The sequence below is a fragment of the Micromys minutus genome, assembly GCF_963924665.1.
Source record: "Micromys minutus genome assembly, chromosome: 29".
Lineage (NCBI taxonomy): Eukaryota > Metazoa > Chordata > Mammalia > Rodentia > Muridae > Micromys > Micromys minutus.
Genome location: NC_137964.1, coordinates 26,335,965 through 26,350,704, shown reverse-complemented (window position 1 = coordinate 26,350,704; position 14,740 = coordinate 26,335,965). Strand labels below are relative to the sequence as shown.

At 50.8% G+C, this 14,740-nt stretch overlaps 1 protein-coding gene across 1 annotated transcript in view; it reads right to left on the bottom strand.

Moving 5' to 3' along the window:
• CUX2 (cut like homeobox 2) overlaps positions 1-14,740 on the bottom strand; it is a gene marked incomplete at both ends in the record, with an annotated part of 173,527 nt that overhangs the window by 111,880 nt on the left and 46,907 nt on the right. The window lies entirely within an intron of this gene.

Here is a 14,740-nt window from a genome sequence, read left to right as displayed (position 1 = left end):
GTGTGTGCATGTGTGTATGCATGTGTGTGCATGCATGTGTATATGTGCATGTATGTGTGTATGCATGTGTGTATGCATGTGTGTGCATGCGCATTCGTGTGTGTGTGTGTGTGTGTGTGTGTTTAAGCCAGAAGTTGATAGACACCAGGTCTCGTTCTCAACTTCTCACCATCTAATTTTTTGAGTCACACTATCTCTCGGAAGCCTCAGGTCACCCCTGAACAGTCTAGCTGGCCAGCAAGACCCAGGGATCCTCCATCTCTTCTCCCCTCCCCCGTGCTGAAACTGCACACACCACTCTGCACAGTTTTTTACTGGGCCCTAAGGATCCAAACTCAGGTCCTTGTGCTTGCATGGCAGGCAGTTCACCCAAGCAGAAAGGCCTGGAATCTTCTTTTCCTACAGTTATATTAGATGGCAGAATCCAAACCTCTGAGGACTTAGGGGACACAGGCCCATGTTGCTATAGGCTGTGTGTGCAGGACTAGACACAACTCCTGAGAGAGATCTGGTTGAGTAGAAATAGGCAGGCAGATCTCTGAGTTCAAGGCCAGCCTGGTCTACAAAATAAGTTACCAGGACATCCAAAGCTCTACTGAGAAACCATCTCGAAAAATAAACAAAGGCCAGACCTTACCCCAAACAGCAGGACAATCTCTACACACCTCCATCTTGGACCCCGTCCACAATACCCTCTCCCCTTCTTTGCTGTTGCTTGTACCTTATACGTTTTGTCTTGGTACAGCTAAGTCTATTGTTTAGACATTACGTAGCCCAGGCTAGCCCCCTGAGTGCTGGGACTACAGCTGTGCACCTTCACGGCACAGATGTGAGCATGCACATGTTCTTATGTGTACACATGTGGAGGCCAAAGGCTCATGTCAGTCGGTAGTTTTCTATCACCTGATTTTATTATTATTGTGCATGTGATGGGGGAGAAGGGGCACGTGCACCACCGTGCCTGACTTTAATTCGGGTGCTGGGGACCCAAACTCAGGTCCTCATGGTTGTGCAGCCAGTGTTAACTGAGCCACTCCCCCAGACCCCTGAACAGTCATTTTAATCATTCTTAAATTTAAAACGTATTCCCTTAATCTATGGAGGGGTACACATGTGTCCCAGTGCACACATGGAGGACAGAAAACAGCTTGTAGGAGTCAGATCCCTCCCTCCATCACGGGAGTCCTGAGGATTGAACTCGGGTCCGATGGGCTTGGCGGCAAGCACCATGGCACGCTGAGCCAGCTCAGTGAAAACTATCCCCAGCCCCAGTCTCCTACACGATCAACCAACAAGGCAAGTTGGGGAGTCTTCTAGGAAGGCTTTCCAGTGTATAGCTTCTGCATTACTTCTGGTCAAGCTCTGCACTCTTGTCCCAGGATCTCCTTTTCCCTGGTAACCCCACTCTGCCTGGGGATGGATAAGGAGACTTATTATTGTTAAGACCTAACACTGGATATTGGATCAACTTGGGGAAAGAAAAAAAAAACCATTTATTCTAAAATACAAGATGTAGCATTTGGGTTGTCTGGGGTGATGATTTTGAACATGACGAGTGTGCCTAAAATCAAGCAACTGAGCACACAAGGCCAGAGGGGGACCCTGGACTGGCTGGCACACGACAAAAACGTGGAAGCAAAAATCCTGGGAGCACTGAGAGGCAGAGCCTCCTGGGCTGTTCTGGTTTCTGTCCATTGCTAGAAATACAAATAAATGTTCTGTAATCAGAAATAACAAAGGCGGACTCCGTCCTCTCCCGGCAGCCAAAGCGCACACCTCAGCCATCTAGTCATAGCCCCCAGGGTGGAGTCAGGCCTCTTCTGAGCTCAGCTCCGGCAGCCTGCGGACCTTAAAGGGTTTAAATCAGGCCACAGGGGAGCACACGGCTCCTCACATCACTTCCTTGATGTCTAGAGCTCCGGAGAAAAAGCCCGCCCACTCCACTGGGAACATGCCTGTCACGCCAGTTCTTGGGAGTTTGAGGCAGGAAGATTAGGAGTTCAGCGTCATCCTTGGACACACGTGAGATGGAGACTAACTTGGGTTGCATGAGACCCAGACTCCATCTCAGGATCCTGACGTTTGCCGACTCTGACCCTTAGCTCTTGGCTCTGTGGGGTGTGAAGTGCTAGGCTTCACCCTCGCTCCTAACTCCGTGTAGTAGCTGATGCACCTGCTAAGATTACTGCTAACGAACACATGGGTGGGTCCTTTACCCTTCTTGTATCTGACACATTTACGGGGTGCCTGTCCAGCCCCAGGCCTGGACACAACAGGGCATACAGGGACATGGAGAGCGTCCTTGGGGGTCACAGTTTTGGGGTTGTTGAGAAAGTCTCACAGAGCACCTGCTGCCCGGTGCTGGGGTTGACAGAGTGTGAGTTCTCCACACCTCTCCTTTATACATCTTCCCACTACCCCACAAAGATGCTATTTACTTCCTTAATCTGTTTGATGAGGCCCCCAGGTCAGGTACTGGAGGCTAGAACACCACGGAGTGACAACCCACTTAAATGACAACCGGACGAGCAAGGTTCAGGTCTGCCAGTCTGTCTCTCAGTCAGTTGGAATGGCTAAAACCACCCACAGAATCTTAGAGGTGAAGGGAACCCCCATGTCTGTCAGCCATGGAGGGACACTTAAGGTGGTCACGTGCATAGGTTTCCTGTTGTCTCTGCAGTGTGTGCAAAGACTCAAGGTTAACATCAGGTGTCTTTGGTTGCTCTCTGTCTCGTTTATGGTAGAGTTTGTCACTGATGGTACTTGCCATTTCAGCAAGGCTGGCTAGCCAGCACGCCCCAGGGATCCTCCTGTCTCAGCGCCACAGCTTGGGGATAAGGGGCATCTGCCGGAACTCAGGCCCTTGTAGTTGTGTGGCACATTTTGCCTACTTATCTATCTCCCTAGCCCGCTTGTATGAACCGATTTTAAGAATAATCTCTGGGCAGGTGAGGGGCATTCTAGACAAAAGTTGGGAAACTCTGGCTTATGAGCCAAACCCACCTCTCATCCGGTATCATAAATAAAGTTTCCCTGGCAATCAGCCGCCCCTCTCAGTGTGCACACTGCCTCTGCCGTGGCAGAGCTGAGTAGCCATGACAGAGACCATATGGCCCTCCGTGGGAAAAAAAAAAAATATCTACGGTATCTGTGATTTAGCTTCCCCATGGTTTCATCAGACTGCCATCAACTGCTGTCCAAAAATAAAAGGGAAAATTCCAGAAATAAACAATTCATCTTTTATTTATTTAAGTCTAAAATGATGTATTGCTTGAAATGTCACAATGCTCACACTTTGTCCCAGCCAGGTAGTGGCACCAGAATGTCTTCTGGTATATCTATACTCTGTGCCTTACCCACCCGCCACTTGCCTGGTCGCCATCTTGGTTTTCACAGAACAGCATAGCTGTATTCACAGAACCCTTAAACCCTAACCCAGCCATCAACCCCTCCTACCCACTGCCTTGTTGAGCAGGCACCTAGCCATCTTCCGGTATCCAAGATGGAGAGAGAGTACAGCAATGAGGCTGTTCTGAGAGACAGGGAAAACACTGAGTGTGTTTGAGTGTGTGTGTGTGGGGGGGGGGGGGGTGGGTGTGTGTGTGTGAGAGAGAGAGAGAGTGTGTGTGTGTGTGTGTGAGAGAGAGAGAGAGAGAGTGTGTGTGTGTGTGTGTGTGTGTGTGTATACATACGCACATACCTCAGGATAAGCATCATCAAAAATGATGTCACTGTCTACATCTTTTCTGAGATCGAGTCTCTCAGAGACCCTGTAGCTTGCTAATTTGGCTACAACCCCTGGCCAGCAAGGCCCACAGACCCTTCTGCCTCTGTCTGCCCCTCAGCACAGGCCCACTACCCTGCACTTGGCTTTTAATGTGTTGGGCTCTCAAGGGTCCCTCATGTTTGTAACTGCTTTACCGGCCGGGCCATCTCCGCAGCCTTTTGTCACGGCTTTATGGCACGATGCTATAATCATCTGGCTTTATTGTTATCTCATCTCTTGCCATGAATGAGTTATAAAAAGTCAACTTCATCCCTGGTTTGTATACATAGGAAAAAAGCATAGCTCATACAGGTGTTAATAAATTCTCAAGACAGTGTCCTGAACTGTGTCCCTTTGGAAGGCAAGTCACTAAACTCACCTATGGCTAATCTTTAAGAGGCTGTATATCTAACTGTGTGCATAAGTGAGGTTTTGTGATCAGCAGTGCAGGTGCCCGCAGAGGCCAAAGGAATCGATTCCTTAGAGCTGGTCTTGCAGGAGGATATGAGATGCCCAATGTAGGTGCTAGAAACCGAACCCCGGTCCTTTGCAAGCACAACACAGGCTCTTAACTGCTGAGCCACTTCTCCAGCCCAGGCATCTAATGCTTAACATGTCTGGGTTTTGCAACAGTCTTGAAAAGTCTTGGCTCCTGCAGAACTGACTTGTCCAGACAGGCATGGCACAGACTCAGATGCCAAGGACTGTGATGCACCCACCCAAGAGAGACCCAGGAGGGATGACTTGATAATCCCCAGTGGCCAAACTGAATAGAGAGGTCTCCTACCGGGAATATGTGGGCAGGGGGATAAGTGTTAGATGGGGCTTACTGGGTCTTAAAGTCTCCAACTTTGAATGGGTTAATACAATATGAGATCTATAGCAAAGTAGCTGAGGTTCAAATACTGGGTTTACCACTTCCTAGCTGTGTGACTTTGGGTAAGTAATCTTACCTCTCTGAGCCTCTCCGTTTTCCGATCTGTAAAATGGAAATTATTCCAGTGCCTACTGGATGGGGTGACTGGTTAAGCGCACTATTCTAGTTAAACGACCCAGAATCCACGGCACACGGTCAGTTAAGTTTCCTGGTACTCTCACCATGAGTTTGCCGTGGAGTCCGATGAAATGACTTTTACCAGTGCACACAACAGACGTGACTATTTCTACTGCCTCCTTAGGGTTGAGTGAGGCCACGTGACTAAGACTGAACTATGAGCTGAGCACAGATGTGACGCATTCCTTCTAGGACAAAGCGTTTTATGTTTAGCATGAGACTCTGCAGAAGTTTCCAGACTCCTAGTGTGGTGAAGGCAGCAGCTCCTCCATCACGTGTGTCTCTCTGCGTGACTACAGTGAGTGGTGTTCATGCTTGAGGGACGTGTTGCGTGACATGAAACCACCAAAGCATGCACAGGCCCGTTCCCTTCCGTGGTATGACACGGCCTTTATGGAAAGACAGACAGATGACTTGACCCACAGCCCTTGCTCCCTTTAACACATGCCACCTACAAGTCCCCCTTCTCCTTCCTGAGCATCACCTGAGAGCACCAAGAAATGAGGGCTTCTGGAAGAGTGACAAAAATCAATCAAAAATCAGACCGAAACTACATTTCAGCCATCTTAATTCCAGGCTAGCCTGGAACCCACGATGCTCCTGCCTCTGCCTACATAGTGTCAGGGTCACGTGAGTGTGCCGTCTCATCTGGCCCTCTCCCTCCTGGACAGCCAGCTGAAGCCCTCTTTAACCTTTGACCTCAGCTCCTAAAGTGTATTCGTTTGCCCTGCAAATATCTGAATACATATTTACCAGACGCTTCACAGAGTCCGGGGGCTGAGTAACAAACAAAATAGAGGTATTTTTGTTCTCGAAAACAAAATGGTCAGGAGACCATAAATTGGGACTAGCTTTATAGGATGAAGCAGGCTGAGCCACAGCAAGATGGAGTCCCTCATGCCATGTACCACAGAATCAAGCGGTCACACTGTCAGATCCCACTAACCTCCCCCCACCAAAACAGGCACTTCCTGTAACCACTGTGAGTGAGTCCAGTCCCCCAAGTCAGGCTTGATAAGGAAGCTTGTCTGCCATGACTCTCACAGAACAGTCAGTGTGACCTGACATGGGCCAGCCCACTGTGTTCCCATCTCTCTGCTCCCTGTCACTGCCTCACGATGACAACCAGCTGTCAGCATGAGAACCAGCCATCCTTTCATTGCCTGTGCCCCACACCCCAACACAACACTGTCCTGTTGTGTGGACTAACATCACTTTTTTCTTCTCTTAAGGAATGTTTTAATATGACTTTAAAAAAAAAAACTATTTATTTTATGTGAGCACACTGTAGCTGTCTTCAGACATACCAGAAGAGGGCATGAGCCACCATGAGGTTGCTGGGAGTTGAACTCAGGTCCTCTGGAAGAGCAGTCAGTGCTCTTAACCACTGAGCCACATCTCCAGCCCCTTTGGTGTAAGGTGTCATTTGATTCTAGAGTCACAAATAAAAGCAAATCAGATCCATCACCAAAGACAACGAACTACCAGGCAAAGTGGAGAGATGGGGCTGGTATCATTGAATCCTCCTGTCTAGACATGAAGCTACAGGCCATGGCCACCAGCCTCAGTTTGCTGATCTGTGATTTGGCGGAGAACAAGCCATTGTTGCCTCTGCTTTTCCAGGCTGTTCTGTAACTAAAGTGGGATTGGGCGGAGTAGGAAATACCGGATGTGACAGGAAGAGACATGAGGTCTTCCCATGCCTCCCCAGGGAGTCCCAATTAAGGTTATGCTTATTTTGCGTTAACCTAGAGAATCGGCTCAGAGGGCCACCCCCAGCCCACCTCGCCGTCTCCCTCGGGGCTCCTGCACAGCACCCACCTTCTCAGTCTCCTCTCTCTCTCTGAATTCCCATATTCTGCAGCCAATGCTGGCAGCCTGATCACCCCAAGTCTCCTCAGGAAGTTCTTCTTTAAGTCTTCCTTACAGTCCTCGCCCAGGGGACTCCATTAACGCCCAGCCTCTGTATCGACTTGAGATCAAAAGCACGGTGAAATCTATCTAGCCCAGTCAGGTCCACAAACCAATTAGTCAGATGCTCTATCCTGTGGGTTCCTTGGGGGACAGGGGCAGGGGCAGGGCTCTCCTTGCTGTCACTGGTCTTCACTACCTGTTGGTAGCATCTTGCAGGCCCGGATCTTCATACTCACAAGTAGAGCCTGGTTAGAGCAAGACCCCAAAGCACGCAAGCGCGCGCGCGCACACACACACACACACACAATGCATCCATAAAGATAAAAACTAGTCCCACGCATCTGCCTGTCATATGAACAGGGATTCTCGAGGTGTAACACAGGACGGAGTAGGCAACACAAGGCCAAGCAGAGAGCTGAAGGAGGACTCAGTTTCCCCATTTGCAGACAGACACCATGGAGCATGTGAAGCTGGGAATGAGAACAGCCAGCAAGCTGCAGATGTCAGTGTGAAAAGATGAGAAGAGACTTATTCTTCATTCATTCATTCATTCATTCATTCACTCACTCACTCATTCATAAATCTTCATGGGCAACTCCATGGGTTCGAGTCCATAAACCGGACAGATCCAGTCCCTCTGCCCTTGAAGAGCTCACGGTTTATAGGGAGTGGCAACTGTAAAGCATCAACACACAAAGAACCTGTACCATGGTGATCAGATTAGGTGCCAGGAAGAGAGGCTCAGAGGGCAGAGCAGGAGACGCCTTGTGCAGTTGAGGGGCAGAGTTATCCTCTATGCTGGCACACAGAAGTAATAAGAGAAGAGCTGGGAAGGGGACAGGGTGTGGGAGGGCGGGGTGTGGAGCTGCGCCACCCTTGGATGGAAGACTGTGGGCATCTCCTTCACGACCTCTGATTTCTCCTGAGTCATCGTCCACGCAATCACGATCAAGCCCCGAGGGCCCGCTTTGGCTGCTCAGTAGAGGAAGCGGGAAAGTCAGTTTCCGAATTCATACGAAAGCACAGAGGGCTATGGGGAGAAGTCTTGAACCACAAGAGCAGAACTGGAGGACTTAACTCACGCCCTATCCTCTGGGATGCTAAAGCCTACTCCCAGGAAGGTGGACAGGCCACTCCGCGGGAAACAGCAAAGCACACACAGACGCTTACTCTTTCCTGGAACAGAGAAGTGGTGGCATGCGGTGTTGAAGCTAGGTGTCCAGGGGCTGGCTAGAGATGGTTCAGTGGCTAAGAGAACTGGCTTCTCTCGCAGAGGATTTGGACTCAGTCCCCAGCACCCACCCGGCAGCTCACAACCATCTGGGTCCAGGGGGATCCAACACTCCTTCCGGGTCTGCGGGCTCCAGGTGTGAACGTGAGGCCCAGACATACATGCAGGGCAAAACACATTAACAAATTTTAAAGATCATTAAGCTGGAGTTCCACCTAAGAAATGACAAGAACCCTCAAACCCTTCCCTCATGCCAGACTCTGTTGAGAGATACCGTGGGCTCAGACAGAGAAGGGGAGAAGGGTTTGAATACGAAGGGTTAAAACCGAGCAACTGGGGGGGAGATCAAAGGTCACAGTTTATGAAAACAAACCAGTAGCTTACAGTGTATGAAGGTCCAACCCGTCCCCATGTCTGAGTCCTGGTCAAGCATTCCCACCCTGTACTAGGGCGTTGTTCCACACTGGTCACACACTGCCTCACTGGCAGCCCCTCCACCAGGCAGCCCACTGTCCTCCACCAAGTTCTAATCCGGCTCCTTTCCATCCCAGGGGTTTCTGTTCCCCTCCAAATGTGCCTCCTACATCACCTTGCTGAGAGGTGACCCAAAGTGTCAAGAACTGAGGCTGGGACCAGAGCTGGGGGAGCAACTGAGGCTGCCCTGGGCCTCAGTGCCTAAGAGCACAGCACCAAGCTACATCTCAGAACGGCGCTGCCTTAGGGATGGCGAGACAGATGGAGTACAGACACTCAGCAGCCAAGCACGCTGACCTAAGGTTAATTCCCAAGACCCACTTGAGAGAGACAGACAACTGTCTCACATGTGAGTGCTCACACTCACTCACACACATACATGCATACACACATACACTAAAGTAAGGGCAGGAGAGTTAGCTCCCTGGTTCAGAATACCTATTGCTCCTGTAGAGATGCTGAGTTTGGTTCCCAGCACCCACACTGGGTAGCTCACAGACACTTGTAACTCTAAACCCAGGAGACCTGATGCTCTTCTGTGTCCCACCGGAACTTGCATGTGTGCAAGCACACCTGATTTTTTATATATATATATATATATATAGTCTTTAAAGTATATAGTGAAGGGAACAGGGTGTCCTCAATCCACAAAGACCTCTGCATTGAACATACAGAGGCAGGGGGATATTGTGCAGCCGAAATCCACACACTTCCTCTACATGGTTTCTTTTAACCTACAGACATGGTAAGATGCTTCTTGGGGACCCAGAAGACTAGAGAGGTCAAACCACACGTGCTCCTGAGCATCCTGGGGGCCTTTGGGTTCCACCTCCATTCGGAAGAATCTATTCCTCTTCCTGCAGATTCCAGAGGCGTCTGGGCATGCCATCTCCCGGAGCTCTCTCAAGCTCTGGTTTTCCAAGGCAGAAATACAAAGTAAAGTGGGTTCTGGGCCACAGCAGCTGCAGCCAGCATCGATCTCTGCGCAGTAAGAGTCTCCCAGCATCAGTACCAGGTTGAGCTCCTTTGCAATCCGAGGCAAGGGAGAGTTTTGCGTTTTTACATTCCCTTCCGCTTTTATCCCCAGACAGAGCAGAGACAGCACCGACCCAGGCGCCTTCAGCCTTCCCGGGTAATTAACCACACACCGACACTGGCTGCCCCCAGTCAAGCCCAATAACAACTGCTGTGCTTACCTTGTGGATGGACATTCCCTCCCGGGCTTTTTGGTTTGTTTTGACGCAGGGTCTCATGTAGCCCAGGCTGGCCTCAAATGCTCTATATAGTCAAGGATGACCTTGAACTTCAGATTTCCTGAAGAATTCTGGAGTGCCAGAGTGCTAAGATTTTAGGTGTGTACTACTGTGGCTGGCTGTGTGGAGCTGGGCCTCAAACCTATGATCTCACAGTTGCTAGACAAACCCTCCACCAGGTGAGCCACATCTCCAGTCCTCGTATTTAGTTCCTCTTAGGCCATCTTTGGAAATCAAAGACCGGACAGGAACATCAAGAGACATGTCTAGAACTCTCGGAAATGGAGTAAGGGGAACCCTGGAGCCTGCCTTCTGTCAGAGGCTTAGGCAGGTGATCCCTTTTTCTCAAAGCTTTCCCATCAAGGAAATGGGTATGAGCCCAGGTTGCCTCTGCAAGGCCCAGCCAGATGATCCAGCTGAGGTTCTTTGTGACTGGGCAGAGCCTTCGTACACAAAATGTACTCAGCCTGACAGGGCATCCACCAGCTTCTACACAGCCTGGGAACCTGTTAGGGGACCTCATTGTACCCTGTCAATCAGAACCTGCACTGTAAGGCGTCCCAGTGCCGGGCAGCACCAGAGTGAAGTAACGCTGGGATGTGCAATGGGCAGGGCAGCTCCAGTACAGAGCCAGCAGGAAACTGAGGTACCCCAAGCCTCCAAGGCTCCCGGACAATGCACCCTAATTCAGCTGCCAACCAAGGTCAACAGATGACCCAACAGTGGCATCCCAGCAAGGTTCATAAAATCGCAAACCACTACTTGGGGCTTCCAGACCCCAGCCCCTGCATCACCTGGGAACTTTCTAGAGACATTTCTTAAGATTTTCGGGCCAACTCGACTCCTGGGTATTGGGGAATTCCCACATAGGTCCTTACACAAGTCCCAGCTGGCACACTGGGATGCCCCTGCATCGGAGCCTTGGATGCCATCAACCTTGGTTTTTGAGAGTCTCTCACTCAAAACTCACCAAATAGGATGGGCTGGCCAGAAGCCCCAAGAGGTCTATCCACTGTCTCTGAGGCAATGGGACTGTGAGCATGTACACCACCCCCAGCCTTTCACAGATTTTCAAGCTCTGGTCTTCATGCCTTGAAGGCAGCTACTTTGCCCACAGAGCCATCTCCACAGCCATGTTTGATGGATCCCAACTGGACCAGGCTTTGGAGATGAGGGCCACACAGCTCAGCTTCTTAATCAATGGAGGGACAGAGCCAAGTGGCTCCAGAACCTGGGCCAGGCCCAGGGGAGCTCAAAACGATTGCATTGGTCGGGTCAAGCCCAGTTTCATACTATCCCCTCCTTCCCCCAACTCCCAGAAAAGGGATTTTTAGTCAAGAGGAATCTGGGGCTGGGTCACTCGGTCCTCTGACCAGGTAGGGCCTGCCACACCGCACGCCTCCCCATCCCACCCCCCAACCCCCCCGCCAAGTTCCTTGGCCATCCCGATAAATGGGGCGAGGATTTCACGCACTAGATCCCACCCAGCCCCGATTGTCATTTCGGGATTTGCACTGTTTTAATGAATGCCAAAACTGTTTTCTCAGTTGATAGACTCTGACAGGACCAACAATCGCAGATTAGAGAGAAACTTCTTGCTTTTCAACAAAGGTTAATAAATAGTGACAGCATTAAGTCTAGTCTGATTAACTATGCTGAGAGATATTATTGCCGTTTGCAACGCAAAATCATTATTGGATTAAGCACAGCATATAAAAATGAAATGTGAGTTTTAATCTCACACAGGGAGCGCAGGCTGCTCTCATGGAGGCGGGGTGGCACGTGGAGGCCCGTATTAATTTTTAAATCACTTCGGTGAAGGGATATTACTTGTCATTTTTTTTCTGGTCTGGGTTTGGCCAGGGGAGAAGAGACCCCTTAGATGTGAATAGGCAGAAAGAGCGAGCAGCCTCTTGGGCTGAACTGCATCAGAAAGGGACCCAAAGTCAGAGTCACACATGACTAAGGGACCACAGGCAAGGGCCTGGCTCTCAGGGCACCGGGACTTCCCAGATCTTCCCCGGGAGAAAAGGCCAGGCCCAAGTCAGAAGCAGGAAGTGGGGAGATGTACAGCGTATCCTGAGGGAAGATGATGGGGGATGGGGGTGTGTGGCTGGACCAGAGTGAAAAAACAGACAAGACCCAAGTGCTGAGCTCCCATCTGCCCCACCCTGACCCTGTCCCGAGGTCCACTGTGACTATAGACATGATGCAGATAGAACCTGGAGCCGTGGGTCCTTCTAGAAAGAGAGGAAGATCCGATGGCCACCAGCGAGCCCAGAGGGTCCAGGAGCCAAGAAGCAAAGATCCCAAGTGCCAGAGATCAGACAACGGGAGCACGGATGCAGGCAGTAATAGCAGAAGTGGTTTTCCCCCAGCCCCCGCACACTCCCATCTGAGGGTTGATGGCGATACTTTCAAAGATTCTTAGGATATCTTTGGAGGATGTCACTCTGCAGAAGTGGCTTACACAGTGGCTCAAGGTAACAGCTAAAGCCACCAACCACACTCTCAATACCAGGTAGGGGACAGCCAGATCTGGTGCATCTACTGATGTAGCACCATGTGGCCACTGCCGGGGTTCTTGCCAAAGCATCAAGACAAACCGCTTAGGACTCTGGACAGGGGCTCACGGGAGACCCCCGGGGTAGAAAAGTATGCTAAGTGACTTGAAGGGTCCTGCTCAGTCACCTCCAGTAGAGGGAAAGCCTGTGGGATGAAGGGGCTGGAGAGGAGAAAAAGGGGGGCAGAGAGGTGGAGATAGTGCCTCACCTAGGACACAGAGTCTGAATCCAGCCTGGGCTATATGATATCCTGTCTCAAAGTTTAAAATAGGGGGTGGGAACACAGAGAGGGAAGGGCAGAAAGGGTAAAGATGGCTCAGCCAAAAAAGCATGGGAACCCTAGTTTTCATCCCCAGCATCCATGGTCCAGCACTGACTGGTGAGGCAGAGGTGGGCAGATCTCTGGATCTTGTGGGCCAGCCTTGGCTACCTGGCATACTCCAAGCTGATGAGACCCTGCGCTGAAAACCATGGTGGACACCACTTGAGGAACGACACTCCTGGCCTTCACAAGTATGTGGGACTTAAAGACACAAGCATGCATGGCGGGGAGGGGATGGGGACACAAAGGGTAAGTTTGGGGGCAGGAAGGAGAGAAATATAATGACATCAGAAGCCTCAAGTATGTGAAACATGAATAAGTAATTGCAAACGGGGGGAGGGGGAGAGAAAGCACAACAATTCGTCAATGTAAAAGAGATGTCGGAATCAGAGAATTACCAGTGAGCGCACCCCACAGCAGCCACTGTTCGAGGCAAGGGGTATCTTGGATGCTAAAACTAATGGAGCCAAAAAACCCCCAAGCAGCAGAGCAAGTCTCCAAATGTTTCCCCCACTACAGACATATTGATCCATCACGGAGAAGGATTACCCCTTTAGGGGAGAAGCCAGTTGACATCGGGTCAGTATCAGCCATGGTGGGGACCTCCTCAGGGACTCCTGACAGGCTGCCCAAAATGCACAACCTACAGGCAGGGGTTCAAGGACAGACAGACTGCAGAGTAGAAAGGTCAGGCCATATCCCAAGTTCCCTAGTAGGAGACCCAAGATTTAGAGAAGAAGTCAGCCAGGGAGGCCAGTTGAGTGGGCAGAGGGCACATTGACCCTTGAAATTCTTGACTTTGGGGTATCACATAGGCTCACCCGGGACTCGCTGCTCCTCCAGTTAACTAGGATTGGGGTAACCTTCAGCCACACTGGGAGTCTACAGCCACTGTGTTCAGTTCCTTCCTTAAACATAAAAGTGAATGTCACAGATGAAAAAAGAGAGGCTCAGAGAGGTTAAGAAACTTGTCCCACATCACACAGCTGGAAGGGCAAAGAGATGGAATTTGAACTTGGGAAAGCATGTAGGAATGGCCCAGGCTTTGGGGAACCTATGTATAAATGAGGGGTTCACAAAGCTTTCTTTAGGACCCCTCCTCCCGTTCATTCCCAGAGTCACTAGCTTCTAAATTAAGCCCTCATTGACTGGAACTCATTAGGCACCTTTCTGTACTTTTTAACAGTGGGGTTGGGGTCAAACGAGAAGGTGCCAACTGTCAGAGACCCTGGCCTCTGTGACAGGGGCACCATGCAGCCAGGTCACAGCGGAACTAGGTACCAGGTATGGAACAAGGCCTTACCGTGCCCACGAAAAGCTAAAGATAGAGCCGAAATCAAGGGCCAGGCACCAGCAGCCATGAAGCCCAGGCGGGCTCGACTGGGAGGCTGAACGAGGTTGTCAGAGCCACTTCACCTGGGCAGAAGGTCCCTGCAGTATGACACCCCCATCGCTCACTTCCGGCCACTACTAGTGAAGGCCTGCTGCGAGGGAGAGAGCTGCCTGCTGGGACAACCACATCCCAGAAGCTAGAGACAGCACTGTCTGAAGCCAAGCCTGGAACTCACAGGTCACCTCAGCCAGTAACAACCCTGGTCTGTATCAGCAGGCTCCCCCGACCCTGGGTGCCTCTTGCCCAGATCCAGAGAGCAGCCGCCTGCAGGGTTGAAGAGGGGAAAACACTGCCTCCAGGCTGGGTCTGAACCCAGCTCCTCCCCGGGCCACTGTAGAAGCTCAGGATTCTGTGCACTCGGCCATCCAACCTCGCCTTCTGTTTAGGGAAATACGTGGGTCTGTCATAGGGTGAAGGTCCTATCCCAGGAAAGAGGCTCCGCCCACAAGCCTCTTAGATAAGAGAGCGCCCCCTGGAGGCAGAACGCTGGAACAGGTAGATATCTGTGGCCACTAAGAGTAAAACACTTCTTTCTGTCTTACACTTAACCCTCTGTCTTAGTCTTTGGATTGTCTCGATGCCTCCATTATACTAGCAAGGACAACTTCCTGGAACAAGATGAAACAATACAGGTATTTTAGGAATCACCTCCTATGCCAGCCACCAGGTTTAATGGGTAAGGTGGGACCCGTAAGATGTCTCAGTGGGCTAAGGTGCCTACCACCCAGGATGGCTATGAGTTGAATCCCTGGGACCCACATGATGGAAG